General features: G+C 41.4%; 1 long non-coding RNA gene across 2 annotated transcripts; it reads left to right on the top strand.

Annotated features, from left to right (window-relative positions):
• The first annotated feature begins 33 nt into the window (after window positions 1–33).
• LOC132413561 (uncharacterized) lies at window positions 34–15,195 on the top strand. 2 transcript variants are annotated; one of them, XR_009516764.1, is made up of 4 exons: window positions 34–110; window positions 680–906; window positions 13,779–13,869; window positions 14,114–15,195. It is a non-coding gene; the product is annotated as an uncharacterized lncRNA (long non-coding RNA). The 2 variants fall into 2 exon arrangements; XR_009516763.1 differs by lacking the exons at window positions 13,779–13,869; window positions 14,114–15,195 and adding an exon at window positions 13,623–13,772.
• The last annotated feature ends 1,647 nt before the right edge of the window (window positions 15,196–16,842 follow it).

The raw sequence follows: 16,842 nt of genomic DNA, 5'->3' as shown, positions 1-16,842 counted from the left end.
CGCGCCTGCGCGCTGCGTCCTGGGAAAGGGCGGGCGCCGGCGTAGCGGGCTAGACGCTGAGGGACGGGCGCGCGCGGAGGGGCTGCTTGAGGGAGGCGGACGCCGGGAAGGTAAGGGTGAGCGCGCTCTGGGAATAACCGTGAGCCGCCTTCGCGGCCAAGGGATGGGATGCGTGGTACTACAGGCGCTAACGGGAGTAGGCTGGCAAATCTGACTAAAGTGAAAAAAAAAAAAGAAAAAGGCTTCTCAGAGAAACAAGCCGCAGGCCCGGAGGAGACGCCCGAGAGGCGTGTGGTGTCTGGAAAGCTAGTGTCCGGGAGGCCCAAGGACTCCTGGAGAAAAGCACAGACATCCCGATGGGAAGTGGGCAGAAGAGTTGGGCAAGTGCTTTAAAACGGAGGAATCCAGGTGTCCGGTCAACACAGAAGGCGTTCGGGCGCAGTGCTAACCCGGGGACGCGTTAAAACCACAGGGACTGGCTTAGGCTGGTTGGATTTTAGACACACTGCACCCGCTGGCTTGGCGGAAATGAGACGCTCTGACCTGCGCCGTGGGTGGACCGCGGGGATCCTCTGACGCTGGCGGCGGCGTAGGCCGTGCGCCCACTCTGGGCGGTTGAGGGTCGTGAAGGTGCGTGTACTTGCGATCTAACAATTCCGCTCTGTGGTATTTACTCTAGAGAAAACCTGGCTCAAGGACACCCGGAGACGCTACAGGAATATTCCTGGCGGCGTCGTTAATAAGGACGAAGTCTGGAACCCCCCCGCCAAGTGTCTAAGGCGACGATACTTCAGTGAATTGTGGTAGACTGTGCAGCAGCACAACTACCCAGCAGCAGTGGGTGGCATACGGCAACCAGGACGAACGGACTGTTGCGGTGGCCAAGACGTTCGTTCGTTTTTCCCGGTAAGCTGTCTCTAGCAGTACCTAGTTGTCTTTCACTTCATTGGAAAGTTTTGTTAGATTGTATGTGACAGCTATCATATCAGCGTGCATTTAAAAAATGACTTATAAAACTTGGTGAATTTTTGTGTAGCCATCTTAGTGTTGAAGATGGAAGGAAAAAAAGCAATATTTTCGGCATGTCATGCTTTATTAGTTCAAGAAATGTAAAAATGCAGCTGAAATGCACAAAAAGATTTGTGCAGCGTGTGGAGACGGTGCTGTGACGGATCGAACGTGTCAAAAATGGTTTGTAAAATTCCTCGCTCGGGTTAGACCAGTTGAAGTTGATAGCAATCAAATCGAGACATTAATGGAGGACAATCAACGTTATACCACGTGGGAGATAGACAGCATACTCAAAATATCCAGATCAAGCGCTGAAAATCCTTTGCACCAGCTGGGTTTTGCGAATCGCTTTGATGTTTGGGTTCCACATAAGTTAAGCGAAAGACACATTATTGACCATATTTCCGCGTGCGATTCTCTACTTAAAGATAACGAAAACGTTCCGTTTTTAAAACAAATTGTGACGGGCGATGAAAAGCACATAATGTACAATAATGTGGAACGGAAGAGATTGTGGGGCAAGCGAAATGAACCACCTCCAACCACACCAACATCACTGGAGTTCATCCAAAGAAGGTGATGTTGTGTATATGGTGGGATTGGAAGGGAGTCCTCTATTATGAGCTCCTTACAGAAAAACCAAACAATTTCAACAACTACTGCTCCGAATTAGACCAACTGAAAGGAGCACTCGAAGAAAAGCGCCTGGAATTAGTCAACAGAAAATGCATACTCTTCCATCAGCATAATGCAAGGCTGCATGTATCTTTGATGACCAGGCAAAAACTGTTACAGCTTAGCTGGGAAGTTCTGATTCATCCGCTGTTTTCACCAGACATTGCTTGCACCTTCGGATTTCCATTTATTTTGGTCTTTACAAAATTCTCTTAATGGAGAAAATTTCAATTCCCTGGAAGACTGTGAAAGGCAGCCGGAAAAGTTCTTTGCTCAAAAAGATAAAAAGTTTTGGGAAGATGGAATTATGAAGTTGCCTGAAAAATGGCAGAAGGTAGTGGAACAAAAGGGTGAATAGGTTGTTCAATAAAGTTCTTGGTGAAAATGAAAAATGTGTCTTTTATTTTTGCTTAAAAACGAAGGAACTTTTTGGCCAACCAGTAGCTACACGAAACAGCATGAAATTCGCAAACATAGTTCTGGGTATAGGAAGCCAAAGACAAAGGAATATTTACTGGGGGAATCCATTTTAACATCCAGAAGTAGGCAGTACTAAACTATGTTGTTCAGGGTGCATTTCCAGGTGTTGTAATTATAAAGAGAAAAGCAATGAAGTAATTACTACAAAAGTCAGAATGGTAGTTACCTCCGAGCAAAGGAGGGGACTGTGATCATGGAGGGTCAGAGGAGGCGCTTCTGGAGTGTTGAGAACATTCTATTTTTTGACCTAGGTGGTGGTTACTCAGTTGTTTGATTTAAAAGTATTCTTTATAAACAGTGCTTTCGTGTTGTGCATACTCTTCTCCATGAATGTTATTTCTTGCTATTTTTTAAAAATAGCACCTTAAAGAAAAAACGAATGCCTATGAATCAGTAAGGAAAAGACAATCCAATAGAAAAGTGGGAAAAGACATGATAGGCATTTCATAGGAGAGAAAACACAGATTACATGGAAACATGGAAAAGATGCCCAACCTCATGAATAATCATAATGCACATTTAAACCACAATGAGATAACATTTCACTCTACTAGATTGGCGGGAATGTAAAAGTCTGATGACCAAGTGCTGGCAAGGATTTGGAGGAAAGGGAATTATTATGGGCTAGTCTCATCCACTTTGGAAAAACCAGCATTACCTAGAAAGACTAGATATGTGCACCCCTTAAGACTCATCTATTGCACTCCTATTAGTATACTCTAGGGGAACTGTTACACATGAGCACCAGGCACCATGTTGAATAATGTTCTAACATCTTTATTCATAATAACTAGAAACAATCTGAATGTCTATGAAGACTATTTATAAAGTGGAGTACCATAAAGACTTGAAAGTGAACGAATGAATCAACATGCTTTTTGAAAAGGTAGTATAAAAAAAGCAAGTCACAGAAAACACAATAAGATTCAATTTATGAAAAGTTCAAAAATAGGAATGCACCCCCCCAAAAAAAATACTATATAGGGAAGCAAACACAAGTGTTAAAGCTATAACGAGAAGCAAGGGGATGAAAACACTGAATTCAGGACAGTGTTACCTCTGAGAGTAAGCTTCATGCAATTTTGAAGGGCATCCAGGGAGTTTTTAATGCACTAGTAATGTACTCTTTCTCACTAAAAGCGGCGTGGTTTTTCATTCTTTACATTGTAGCTATACATTTTAGATTGTCTTTTATGCATGTGATTTACATCACTGTAAAAACAAAATTTTTTTTAAGTTGGTTAGGGATGGGACCTTGCATGCATTCAACTTTTTAAAGCATGATACTTAAATTTCCTCCCCAGTTCTGATTCCAATATTAAATCTTTTTCAAAACCACCGTAGTATAAAAATACAGACACATGAGGGCACTCTAGTCAATCAGTTAAAGGGAAAACATTGAAACTGTGAAAATGAAGAACCTCACAACCTTTTATTGGTGCTATTGGGGAGGTTTAGTTTCTTAGATATAAGCTCTCATTTTGAACCTTTCCAAATAATAAGCTCTCATCAAAACAGAATTTCCCAATACCTTGAGTCAGTGGAACTATAGTTTTATCATAGAACAGTTAAGGTAGGTTTTCAGGCATCCCTTAATCCACCTCACTTGGCCTTCTAGGTCCAGCTCTGAACACACGTTTTAATATTTAAGTATATGCATCCATTCTCTTTTTCTTTAGAATTTACTCAAATGAGTATTACACGTCCAGGTATATACTGAAAAGAATTGAAAGCAGGGACTGAAACAGCTATTTGAACACCAATGTTCATAGCAGCATTGTTCACAATAGTCAAAAAGTGGAAATAACTAAGTGTCAACAGATGAATGGTTATGAATACTGTGGAATATTATGCAGCCTCAAAAAGGAATGAAGTGGACTTCCCTGGTGGCACAGTGGTTAACAATCCGCCTGCCAATGCAGGGGACACGGGTTCGATCCCTGGTCCGGGAAGATCCCACATGCCTCAGAGTAACTAAGTCCATGTGCCACAACTACTGAGCCCACATGCCACAACTACTGAAACCCGTGTGCCTAGAGCCTGTGCTTTGCAACAAGAGAAGCCACTGCAAGTGAGAATCCCGCGCACCAAAATGAAGAGTAGCCCTCGTTCTCCGCAACTAGAGAAAGCCTGCGTGCAGCAACGAAGACCCAACACAGCAAAAAATAAATAAATTTTTTTAAAAAAGGAAGTAAATACTGGTACTTGCCACCATAGTGATGAACCTTGAAAACATTATGCCAAGTGAAATAATCCAGACACAGAGGAGCAAATATTGTATGATTCCACTTATATGAGGCACCTATAATTGACAACTTCATAGATACAAAAAGTAGAATAGAGGTCACCTGGGCCTGGCAGGAGATGGGACTGAGGAGTTATTATTTAGTGGGTACAGAGTTTCTGTTTGGGACAATGAAAATTTCTGGAAAAGGACAATGGTGATGGTTGCCCAACATAATGAATATACTTACTGTTACTGAATTGTACACCTAAAAATAGTTAAAATCATACATTTTATGTTATATATATTTTACCACAAAACTTTTTTAAAGAGTGAACATTTGAGGTATGTGAAAATAGGTCATCAAGCTTTCTTCACTTTTCCTTTTCTCCCTCTTTCTTTTACATATTCCGGCATTTCAAATTGAGAGAAAGGTAAATTATCCTAATTAAAATCAGAAATATGTAATGTGAAGTTTTACAGAATACTCCTTAGTCAGTGACTATAGCTCCATGGCTATTTCTGATGCTGAGGTTAAGGACAGCTTCTGGTGGCAGGAAAATAGGCATTCATGAATATGTACAAAACATGTTTCTGGAAAAGATTTAATAGAATATATTTTTATAGAATTTTCTGACTCTTGATAAAAGTTGTGGATTGTAAATTTGAACCTCTCTGGGGGCGTTATTAAACTTTTCAGATTTTTCCTTCATGTACATCTGTGGGAGACCAGGTGTATGGCATTTATAAGCACAATATTTATTTATGGGTTTCTATTTCAGAAAAAGGTGTATGTAAATACTCTCAGTAAAGCATCTGCTTGTTACCAAGAGTAGAAAAAAATATATGCATTTCCATAACCATTCCTAGAAGAATTAAGCCTAGAGGCAGTATAATTATTACTTAGAAGATAGGTTGTTTTGTATTCCCCTAAAAAGTGTATTTTTTACAAATGAGCATACGTGCCTGCTTGGCATTAGCACTACAAGCAGTGCTGCCATGAACCAGTCCTGATGTCCCTAAGTGGTCTTGCTGTGTCATCTCTAGTCATTCTTCGCATTACAGCTCGGGGCGGTTGGTAGCGTTTTTTTAAAGGCTACTCCCACTACAACACACTCTGAGGTATGGGATTTGGGAGTCCATTTTTTAAGCCCTTCCCTGGTTCTCAGAACCATCTCATTTACAGAATATGGAATATTCTGTAAATCCTACACAGCAGGAATGGCCAGATGCTGGGAGGAAGTCCAGAGATGGTTCTCAGAACCATCTCATTTACAGTACATTTTAAGCCAATGGAACAGAATGACGGGTCACATTTGCTTTTCAGAGAGTTGAAATATCTCTCACTTTTTAAAGTGACCCCCTGTTTTAAGCATTTAAATGATTATATTGAAAATTATTTTTTATATAAATTTTATTTTATTTATTTCTGGCTGTGTTGGGTCTTCATTGCTGCACGCGGGTTTTCTCTAGTTGCGGCGAGCAGGGGCTACTCTTCATTGCGGTACATGGACCCGTCATTGCGGTGGCTTCTCTTGTTGAGGAGCATGGACTCTAGGTGCACGGGCTTCAGTAGTTGTGGCAGGCAGGCTCAGTAGTTGTGGCTCGCAGGCTCTAGAGCACAGGCTCAGTGGTTGTGGCGCATGGGCTTAGTTGCTCCGTGGCATGTGGGATCTTCCAGGACCAGAGCTCGAACCCTTGTTCCTGGCATTAGCAGGCGGATTATTAACAACTGCGCCACCAGGGAAGCCCCCTGAAAGTGATTTTTAAACAGATATGCTATTCCTCAAGAGTCTGCAGAGTGTCAACAGTGTATTTACCAGAAGCAAGTTGTGGAAGGCAACCAAAAAGCTTAATTAATGCTTAAAAAGCTTAGGCTCTGAAGTTAGATAGATCTTAAGTTTAAACTTCAGCTCAGTCAGTTGCTAGTTGGTTAATCTTGAATCACTTAACTGCTCCAACTCAGATTCCTGATCCATATTAGGATAACAGAATACCAAATAACCTGTTATGAGGAATAAATGCATCTAAAACAGTTGGCATAGTGTCTGCTATATATACTAAGCACTCAACAAATGTGAGCCATTGTAATCACCATCATCATCTTGTAGATTCTGTTTCGTTTTGCAATGAGGCAAGGGGGACAAAATAAGAGGCTGATTTCCTTCAACTCCCTCTATTGCCCAAGGGTAAATGATTTCATGAAAACTTCATGAAAAAAATAGCATTGCTGTCATAATTACTTAATTATACATTTCTGCCAATTCACTACCCTGCACATTCAAATAAAGATGTACTAATCTTGGGATTAAGATGGTCCAGTGGTTAAGACTTCACGCTTCCACTGCACAGGGCGTGTGATCAATCCCTGGTTGGGATCTTCATGTCTGGGAAGCGGCACAGCCAAGAAAAACAAAATAAAATTTTAAAAATATTTTCATTTTTTATTTTCATGTGGGAAATGGTGGGTTTTTTTAATATTTATTTATTCTTTTATTTATTTGGCTATGCTGGGTCTTAGTTGAGGCATGCAGGATCTTTTAATTGTGGTATGCAGGATCTAGTTCCCTGACCAGGGATCAAACCTGGGCCTCCTGCATTGGGAGCATGGAGTCTTAACCACTGGGCCACCAGGGAAGTCCCCAAAAAGTATTAAAAAAAAAAAAAAAAATTACACATGAAGAAAGATCTCCAGTAATTTATTTGTTAGTTCTTTGGGATTAGGAAATGTATGTGAATAGATTCCTTTGTGGTATTGATGTCCACCATGGCCTGAATATTAAGATTCTGCTTTATATATATGAGACAGTAAAATATGTGTTGAATGCTTGAAGACATTTTAAAGTGCTTAGATAAGTATCCCAGTATCATAGTCTCACCTTTTAGATTTATATGGCAGTAATAATAATAGTATTTAATCATCACTGTATCAGTTATCTTTTTATTGCTGTGTAACAACCACCTGAAAACCTAGAAGCTAAAGTAACAACCATTTTATTTGGGCTGGTCTCAGCTAGGCAGCTCCGGTCTCGCCTGGTTTCCCTCATGTAATTGTGGTTATCTGAGAGCTCAGCTTGGAGGAAGGGGGTTAGGTGGTCTAAGGTACTTCACCTCCCTATCTAGCTGATGGCTATGGCTGTTGTCTGGGCCATGTGTCTTTCACTTCGTGGTCTCAGGGTTCCAGTAGAGTCAGACCAGAAGCTGCAAGGCATAGTAAGCACTTGGCTCATTAGCTACACAACTTCATTTTTGCCACATTCGGTTGGCCAAAGCAAGTCGCAAAGCCATGCCAAGAATCAAGGAAGTGGAGAAGTAGACTTTACTTCCTGGTCAGTTATAGCTAAGACACACTACAAAAGGGCATGCACGTAGGATGGAGGAATTTATGGCCATTTTTAACAATCTACATGCTAGGCACTTTACACGTTTGCATGCATTATCTCATTTATTTTTCACAACCATCCTATGAGATGTGTATATTATTGAACCTATTTTACAGATGAGAAAACTGAAACACAGGGATGTTATGTAAGTTAACATTTCTATTTGGAAAATGTTTATTAAGGGTTCTTAATGGGGCTTACCTGGTGGTGCAGTGTTTAAGAATCCACCTGCCAATGTAGGGGACATCATTTCGAGCCCTGGTCCAGGAAGATCCCACATGCCACGGAGCAACTAAGCCCGTGCGCCACAACTGCTAAAGCCCGTGTGCCACAACTGCTGAAGCCTGTGTGCCACAACTACTGAAGCCTGCACGCCTAGAGCCCGTGCTCCGCAACCAGAGAAGCCACCACAATGAGAAGCCCGCGCACCGAAACGAAGAGTAGCTCCCGCTCACTGCAACTAGAGAAAGCCTGCGCACAGCAACCAAGACCCAGCGCAGCCAATAATTAATAAATAAATAAATTTATTTTTTAAAAAAAGTTCTTAATGACTAAAACTATGCTGGTAATAGAATGTTACATTCAAAGGAAGCATAAAATATTATAAATAAAGTAATTCAATTATGTTTTTAAAATATATGCACACAAACATTCTGGGAGGAAATATTCAAAAATATTAACAAATTCTTCTGAGTTGGAAAGTAATGGATAATTGTGATTCCATCTTTTTTTGTTTTCCACATTGTTTATGAGTATATATTTACTTTTAGAAATTAAAAGTAATGTTTAAAAAGTAAATCTCTATAAAAACTCACAAGAAGAAATAGATGATCTGAATAGACCTTTGTCTATTATAATGAATCGATAACTAATAACCTTCTAAAACAGAAAGCACCAGGCCCACATGGGTTCACTGGTGAATTCAACCAAACGCTTAAGGAAGAAAGTATACAAATTCTTTACAATCTCTTCCAGAAAATAGAAGAAGAGAGAACACTTCTTAACTCATTCTGTAAGGCCAGCATTACCCTAATACCCAAACCAGACAAAGACATTACAAGAAAGAAAAACAACAGACTAATATTTATCATAAGCATAGATGCAAAAATCCTTAACAAATAATAGCAAATCAAATCCAACAATGTGTAAAAAGTTATACATTATGACCAAGTGGGATTTATCCCAGATAGGCAAATCAGGGAGCATGATGCCTCCAGCTTTACTTTTCTTTCTCAAGATTGCTTGGCTCTTCAGGCTCTTTTGTGGTTCCATACAAATCTTAGGATTGTTTGTTCTATTTCTGTGAAAAATGCCATTGGAATTTTTATAGGGATTGCTTTTAATCTGTGGATTGCTTTGGGTAGTATGGATATTTTAACAATATTAATTCTTCTAATCCATGAGCATAGAATATTTTTCCATTTAGCTGTGTCTTCTTCAATTTCTTTTCTGAATGTCTTATAGTTTTCAGTACGTAGGTCTTTGACCTCCTAGGTTGAATTTATTCCTAGGTATTTTATTCTTTTTGGTGCAATTGTAAATGAGATTGTTTTCTCAATTTCCTCAATGTCTTACAGCTTTCTTTCCAGCTTAAAGAAGCCCCTTTAACATTTCTTTTAAGGCTAGTTTAATGGTGATGAACTCCTTGAGCTTTTGCTTTCTGGAAAACTCTTTATCCTTCAATTCTGAATGATAACTTTGTCAGGTGGAGTATTCTTGGTTGCAAGTTTTTTCCCCTTTCAGCTCTTTGAATGTATCATGACACTCCCTCCTGGACTGAAAAGTTTTTTTCTGCTGAAGAATCTGCGGAGAGTCTTATGGGGGTTCCCTTGTATGTAACAAGTTATTTTTCTCCTTCTATTTGCTGCTCTGTTGAGTTTCACTGCCTTGTCTTCATGTTCACTGATTGTTTCTACTGCTTCATCTTGTCTGCTGTTGAACCCTTAAGTGTATTTTTCAGTTATTATATTCTTCAGCTCTGTTACTTCTATTTGATACTTTCTTATATTTTCTATCTCTCTGTTGAAATTTTCACTGTGTTCATCTATTCTTCTCTTCATTTCAGCAAGCATCTTTATGACCATTAGTTTTAACTTTTTATCAGGTAAATTACTTATCTCCGTTTCATTCAGTTTCTTCTGAGATTTTATCTTATTTTTTCATTTGGAACATATTCCTCTGTTTCTTCATTTTGCTTGACTTTCTGTGTTGGTTTCTATACAGTAGATAAAACAACTACCTCACCCAGTCTTGAAGGAGCGGCCTCGTGCTGGAGGTGAAATTTGTCATTCAACCCTGCCCCAGCTCTTGGTTGTCTCTCAAATCTTGTGCTTGTCCAAACAGCTTATTATTTTTTTTATTCAAGTATAGTTGACTTACAATGTTGTGTAAATTAATTTCTGCTGTACCCCAAAGTGTTTCAGTTATACATATATATGCATTCTTTTTCATATTCTTTTCTATTATGGTTTATCACAGGATATTGAATATAGTTCCCTGTGCTCTACAGTAGGACCTTGTTGTTTATCCATTTTATATATAATAGTTTGCATCTGCTAATCCCAAACTCCCAAACAATCCCTCCTCCCACACCCCTCCCCCTTGGCAACCACAAGTCTGTTCTCTATGTCTGTATGTCTGTTTCTGTTTCGTAGATAAGTTCGTATGTGTCATACCACATAAAAGTGATATCATATGGTATTTGTCTTTCTCTTTCTGACCTACTTCACCTAGTATGATAATCCCTAGGTCTATCCATATTGCTGCAAATAGCGTTATTTCATTCTTTTTTTTATGGCTGAGTAGTATTCCATTGTATGTATGTACCACATCTTCTTTATCCATTCATCTGTCAATGGACATTTAGGTTGTTTCCGTGTCTTGCCTATTGTAAATAGTGCTGCTATGAACCTTGGGGTGCATGTATCTTTTTGAATTATAGTTTTGTCCAGATATTTGTCCAGAAGTGAGATTGTTGGATCATGTGGCAACTCTATTTTTAGCTTTTTGAGGTACCTCCATACTGTTCTCCATACTGTTTTCCACAGTGCCTACACCAATATACATTCCCACCAACAATGCAGGAGTGTTCCCTTTTCTCCACAGCCTCTCCAGCATTTGTTATTTGTAGATTTTTTTTTACTTATTTATTTATTTTTATTTTTGGCTACATTGTGTCTTCATTGCTATGCGCAGGCTTTCTCTAGTTGCGGCAAGAGGAGACTGCTCTTTGTTGCGGTGCACGGGCTTCTCATGGTGGCTTCTCTTGTTGCAGAGCATGGACTCTAGGCGCACAGGCTTCAGTAGTTGTGGCACATAGGCTTAGTAGTTGTGGCTCACAGGCTCAGTAGTTGTGGCACACAGGCTTAGTTGCTCCGCAGCATGTGGGATCTTCCCAGACCAGGGCTTGAACCCGTGTCCCCTGCGTTGGCAGGCAGATTCTTAACCACTGTGCCACCAGGGAAGCCCCTGTAGATTTTTTAATGATGGCCATTCTGACCAGTGTGAGGTGGCAACTCATTGTAGTTTTGATTTACATTTCTCTAATAATTAGCAATGTTGGGTACCTTTTCATGTGCCTGTTGGCCATTTGTATGTCTTCTTTGGAGAAATGTCTATTTAGGTCTTCTGCCCATTGTTTTTTTTGTTTGTTTGTTTTTGTTTTTAAATGCCTGCCTAGAAAATGCACAGGCAAGAACTAAGTAGATGAAATTTTTTGTGTGGTTTTTTTTTTTTTTTAATAAAGGAGGGTTTTCTTTTCTTTTTTTATATTTATTTATTTATTTATTTTTGGCTGCATTGGGTCTTTGTTGCTGCACACAAGCTTTCTCTAGTTGTGGCAAGCGGGGCTACTCTTTGTTGCAGTGCACGGGCTTCTCATTGTGGTGGCTTCTCTTGTTGTGGAGCACGGGCTCTAGGCGCACAGGCTTCAGTAGTTGCAGCACGTGGGCTCAGTAGTTGTGGCTCATGGGCTTGGTTGCTCCACAGCATGTGGGATCTTCCCAGACCAGGGCTCGAACCCGTGTCCCCTGCATTGGCAGGAGGTTTCTCAACCACTGCACTGCGCAACCAGAGAAGCCCTTCTGTCCATTTTTTGATTGGGTTGTTTGTTGTTGTTGTTGAATTGTATGAGCTGTTTGTGTATCTTGGAAATTAATACTTTGTCAGTCGCATCATTTGCAAATATTTTCTCCCAGTCTGTAGGTTGTCTTTTCATTTTGTTTATGGTTTCCTTTGCTGTACAAAAGCTTGTAAGTTTGATTAGGTCCCATTTGTTTATTTTTGCTTTTATTCCTGTTGGGTCGGCAGACTGACCTAAGAAAACATTGGTACAACTTACGTAAGAGAATGTTTTGCCTATGTTTTCTTCTAGGAGTTTTACGGTGTCATGTCTTATATTTAAGTCTTTAAGCTATGTTGAGTTTATTTTTGTATAGGGCGTGAGGGTGTGTTCTCAATTCATTGATTTACATGCAGCTCAAACAGCCTATGATATTTTTACTTGCTCCCAGTAAAAGGCGTGTGCCAAGACCTGCCATGTCCCAAAGGGGAGGGTCTCAGCACCTGGATTCAGGCTGACTGGAAGCCAGACCCTCAGGCAGCAGCTTTTAAAAGAATGCAATGTATACAGCCCTGTGGGACTGCAAGTGTAAGCCCCACTGGCCACCAGAGCCAGGCTATCTGGAGGTGTCCCCTGGGCAGCGGCTGCAAAAACTGGGACTCCAGACGAGCGTATAAGCTCTTCTCTGGGAGATACCAGTGAGCTAGAGAAAGGTAGAGGGAGCATGCCCAAATGATCCACAGCCCACGTTCATTTTGTTTTGTTTTAATAGTGGTCACCCACTATTAAAGTGGTATCTTATTATGGCTTAGATTTTCATTTACCTAGTGATTAGTGATGTTGAGCATCTTTTCATATGCCTCTTGGCCAGGTATCTGGGTTTTAAACTGTTATAGAGTGCTGAATTGTAGCTGTTTTCAGCCAATCCTCGTGTCTTTTGTAAGACTACATAACAAAAATAGCTCACAAACAATCTAGAGACCAGTGAGCTTTTTGAGGTGCCTCAGAAGTTCAGCCCATGTCACTTCAGTTGGGTTCTAACACTGTTGAGTTGGAGACCTTCAATGTGGCCCAAAGCGTGTAGCAGTTCTAATTCAATCACTGTTTAAGTAAGTGGATGAATACTCAGAAGGATATAAAAGCCTCTTAAAAGAGAAGGCATGTCTTATTACATACAGAAAACTCTAGGCCTACATGGTTCCACTGCTGTATTCTTCCATCCATTTAAGGAAGAAATAAGACCAACTCTACACAAATGTTTCCAGAAAGTAGAACACTTCCCAACTCTTATTATGAGGCTGGCATTGCTCTGATCCCAAAGCCAGACAAACGCTCTCTGCAGAGGGCCCTCAGACCTCCTTCCTAAAGCACACTGACTGGTACCAGTGGGAGCTGACTGGTGAAGCTGGGCCTGGAGCTCAGTGCTGGAAAGGGGGTGGGGAGGTGGTACAGGCTGGGGTGCTGTGGGAGTTCAGTCAGGACGAGCACCCTGAAAGGAGCTTTACAGAAGCGCAAGTTCTCCGGGTCCTGTGTGTGATGCAGCAGGAGGGGCCTCCTTCAGAAGCAGCTCGCTCATGCTGTGCAGTGTCTTTTTCCTTCTTTAAAGTTTATTTTTGTGTCCCGTTGAGTGAAATGCACCTTCCCACTGTACAGAACAGAAGGAATAGTTACTCTGCTTTTTCATCAAATGAGAATTTTTCTGGCAGTTTTGCAGTGATTGACGTGGTTTAGCCATTTTCACAAAATTCCTCCCCATTCTTTTTACGCCTGTTTTGTCCTGAGTCCTTAGGTTTCTGTGGTCCCCAAGGTCCATGCACTTGGCCTGCTCCCCTGGCTGTGGAAGAAGAGGGGGCTCCTGCTGTCTCCCCCAGCTCCGTCTGCTGTGCTGCCTGCCAGGTGGAGTGAAGGCCACATGGGACCATCAAAGCCCTTTCCATCATCTTAGATCCTGACCTTCCCATGAAACCTGCCCAGGAGGATGGGGTGACACCAAGAAGGAGGAGAAAAGCTAGTGGAGTAAATACTAAGACCTGCAGGTGAGCTTCAAGGAGAGATGTGGGCTGGGACACGGCGGGGACAAGCCCGGAGGTGTGGGCGCCAGGTGCTTGGCCCTCCCTGCTCTTAGCAACTGGCGGTTAAGCAACCACAGGGCTGGGATTTCTGGCAAAGTTTTCTCCATTTTACTCATCTGTAAGGGCTCAGCACTTCTCATGAATTAGTGCATGGAAGGCTCACAAAAACCTTGCGAAGTTATATGACTCTTCTTCCTTTTTCTTTCAGGTGTGGAGACCCTGAGTCCCGTCTGGGAGCCCAAGGATGCAGGCAGGGTCCCAGCGAGGGCGGCTCAAGACGCCTTCCCTTGGCATCCTTGTCACCGCAGCTCAGGAACTGTCCAAGAGCACACAAGGCACGTCCAAACCCGGACCTAATGCAGGACTCACCCCGCGGGGCACCCACAGGCCCTCAGCGAGGAGCGTGTGCCCCACGGAAGGCTGTACCATGCTTGCCAGGACTGGAGAGGCTGCCTGGAAACACTTTTTTTCCTGCCTTTAGAAATTTGCTTGCACTTTCTAGAAAATATACATTATATATATATTTTTAATATGTAAAAATATAAATACACACACATATTCAGATGTGTCCCTTGAAACTGTGATGCCCGCACGTTAGCATTCTCATCTTAAACAGAGAACACTTGGCTTGGGGGTAGAGCTACCTGTATGCTAAATCAGCAGCTGTGGCTTGTCTCGCCCCTTAGGTTTCAGATCTGCCTGGCCCTGTGAGGCACGAGGTTCCCCTGGGCTTTGATGTCAGAAGAACTTGAGGTGCCCTGTCCCTCCCTCGGGTCCCCACACCCTGGAGCCTCAGCTCCTCCATCTCTGCTTACCTGGCACGAGATGCAAAGTGCCCGGGGCAGCTTGGCGCCAATGGACAGAAACTCCTTTAAGCAGCTTCCAGCCTTGGAGGACCCGACAGATCCAACTTTTTCAGTTTTACACTCAATGTGCAAGTATATTGAACATGAATCATCTTCATTTATCACCCAAGTGAGAAAACATGGGGCTTTTAAAAACCTACCAAATGTAAACTTTTCCTAAGACCTCATCTATACAAAGAGGTAACTACTAGTTGGACTGATCTTTCAAGACCTTTCTCTATGATTACTTATTTCCTGAAATGTTTTATTTTTTATTAAAATAACATGTATTGCACAAAATTCAGAAGAAAATATCAAAGTGAAAGAAGAAATTTTTTAAATTATCCATAACCCTGTGAGGTAGAGTGATAACAACTATGAATATTTTGGTGTTTTTCATTCATTTTGTGTGGATACACATGTATATAAATAAATACGTGCCAATGTGGAATGACATGGTAACATTTATTTGATAATCTTTCTCTAAACATTTCATCAATATATACTACAGAAAAATGCACAACCTCCTTTTATATGCAATACATGACAATCATCTTAACCTAGCATTAAATCCTCTTGTATAGCAGAGTGTAGATTTCCTCTGTGAACCTGCTGCCTCTCCGGGATTCCGGAATTGCCTGAGGTCAAACAACCTTCTGATATGAGTTTCAGTTCTTCAGTAAGATGTTTTCTGTCTTTTTTTTTTTTTTTTTGGCCTTGCCACGCGACTTGTAGGATCTTGGTTCCCCGACCAGGGATTGAACCTGCGCCCTCAGCACCTCAGCAGTGAAAGCACGGAGTCCTAACCACTGAACTGCCAGGGAATTCTCCAGTAGGACTATTATTTCAAGGTCCTGCACACTCTCCCAGGTCATCTATGGAAACTCATGGGCCTTAGGACCACCTGTATCAGGACCCTGGGGCTCTTGATTAAAATGCAGATTCTTGAGTTCCCACCTCAGCCTTGCTGAATAAGAATGTCTGGGTTTGGGGCCCAGGAATCTTCATTTTAAATAAGCCCATCTAGAAATTCTTATGAGCATTAACGTCTGAGTGACCCTGGCCTTTGCCCACATTAATGTGAGCATTCCTTCTTGGGGTGTTGTTTTCCAGAATGGTTGAGGAGGTATAGCCCTCGCATTCTTCATGAAAGGGGCTTTGTGTTCCTCAGTGACGCCTAGATTGTAGGGTCTCTGCTTAACAGGAGGTTGTGTGGAGATGAGATGCCTTGGTGGCGGGGGAGACGAGCCGGCTGCATTACCTACTCAACCACTTTCACCCCTCGGAGCCTGGATTTTCTCGCTGCAAAACGGTGGTGAAAATAATTATCTCATGGGGTTGCTCCAAGGATTGCATGAGATAATGTTTGGGAAAGTCTCTGCAAACCAAAATCTGCTCTACAATATTATTCTTGTTATCCACAGCTCAACACTTTTCCCTCTCAGCCATGGGGGGTCCTGGTTAACCGTTGCCCCTACACGTGTGATGCCCTTATACAGTAGCCACTAGCCACCTGTGACTTGAACATTTAAAATGTGGATAGTCTGGGGGATTCCCTGGCACTCCAGTGGTTAGGACTCCATGCTTCCACTGCAGGGAGCCTGGGTTCGATACCTGGTCGGGGAACTAAGATCCCACATGCCGTGCAGTGTGGCCAAAAGAAAAAAAAAGTGACTAGTCTGAATATTGTTAGGGTTTTTTTTTATATTTATTGAAATAGAATTGATTTACAAAGTTGCATTAGTTTCAGGTATACAGCAAAGTGATTCAGTTATATCTATATATCTATATATATATAGATAGATATGTTCTTTTTTAGATTATTTTCCATTATAGGTTATTACAAGATATTGAATATCGTTCCCTGTATTATATAGTAGATCCTTGTTGGTTATCTGTTTTATATATAGTAGTGTGTATCTGTTAATCCCAAACTCATAATTTATCCCTCCCCCCCTTTCCCCTTTGGTAACCATAAGTTTGTTTTCTATGTCTATGAGTCTGTTTCTGTTTCATAAATAAGTTCATTTGTATCATTTTTTTAGATTCCGCATATAAGTGATATCGTATGATACTTGTCTTTCTCTGTCTG

The sequence above is a fragment of the Delphinus delphis genome, chromosome 18 (genome assembly GCF_949987515.2).
Source record: "Delphinus delphis chromosome 18, mDelDel1.2, whole genome shotgun sequence".
Taxonomy (NCBI): Eukaryota; Metazoa; Chordata; class Mammalia; order Artiodactyla; family Delphinidae; genus Delphinus; species Delphinus delphis.
The sequence above is the reverse complement of the archived record's forward strand: the minus strand, read 5'-3'. Positions and strand labels throughout refer to the sequence as shown.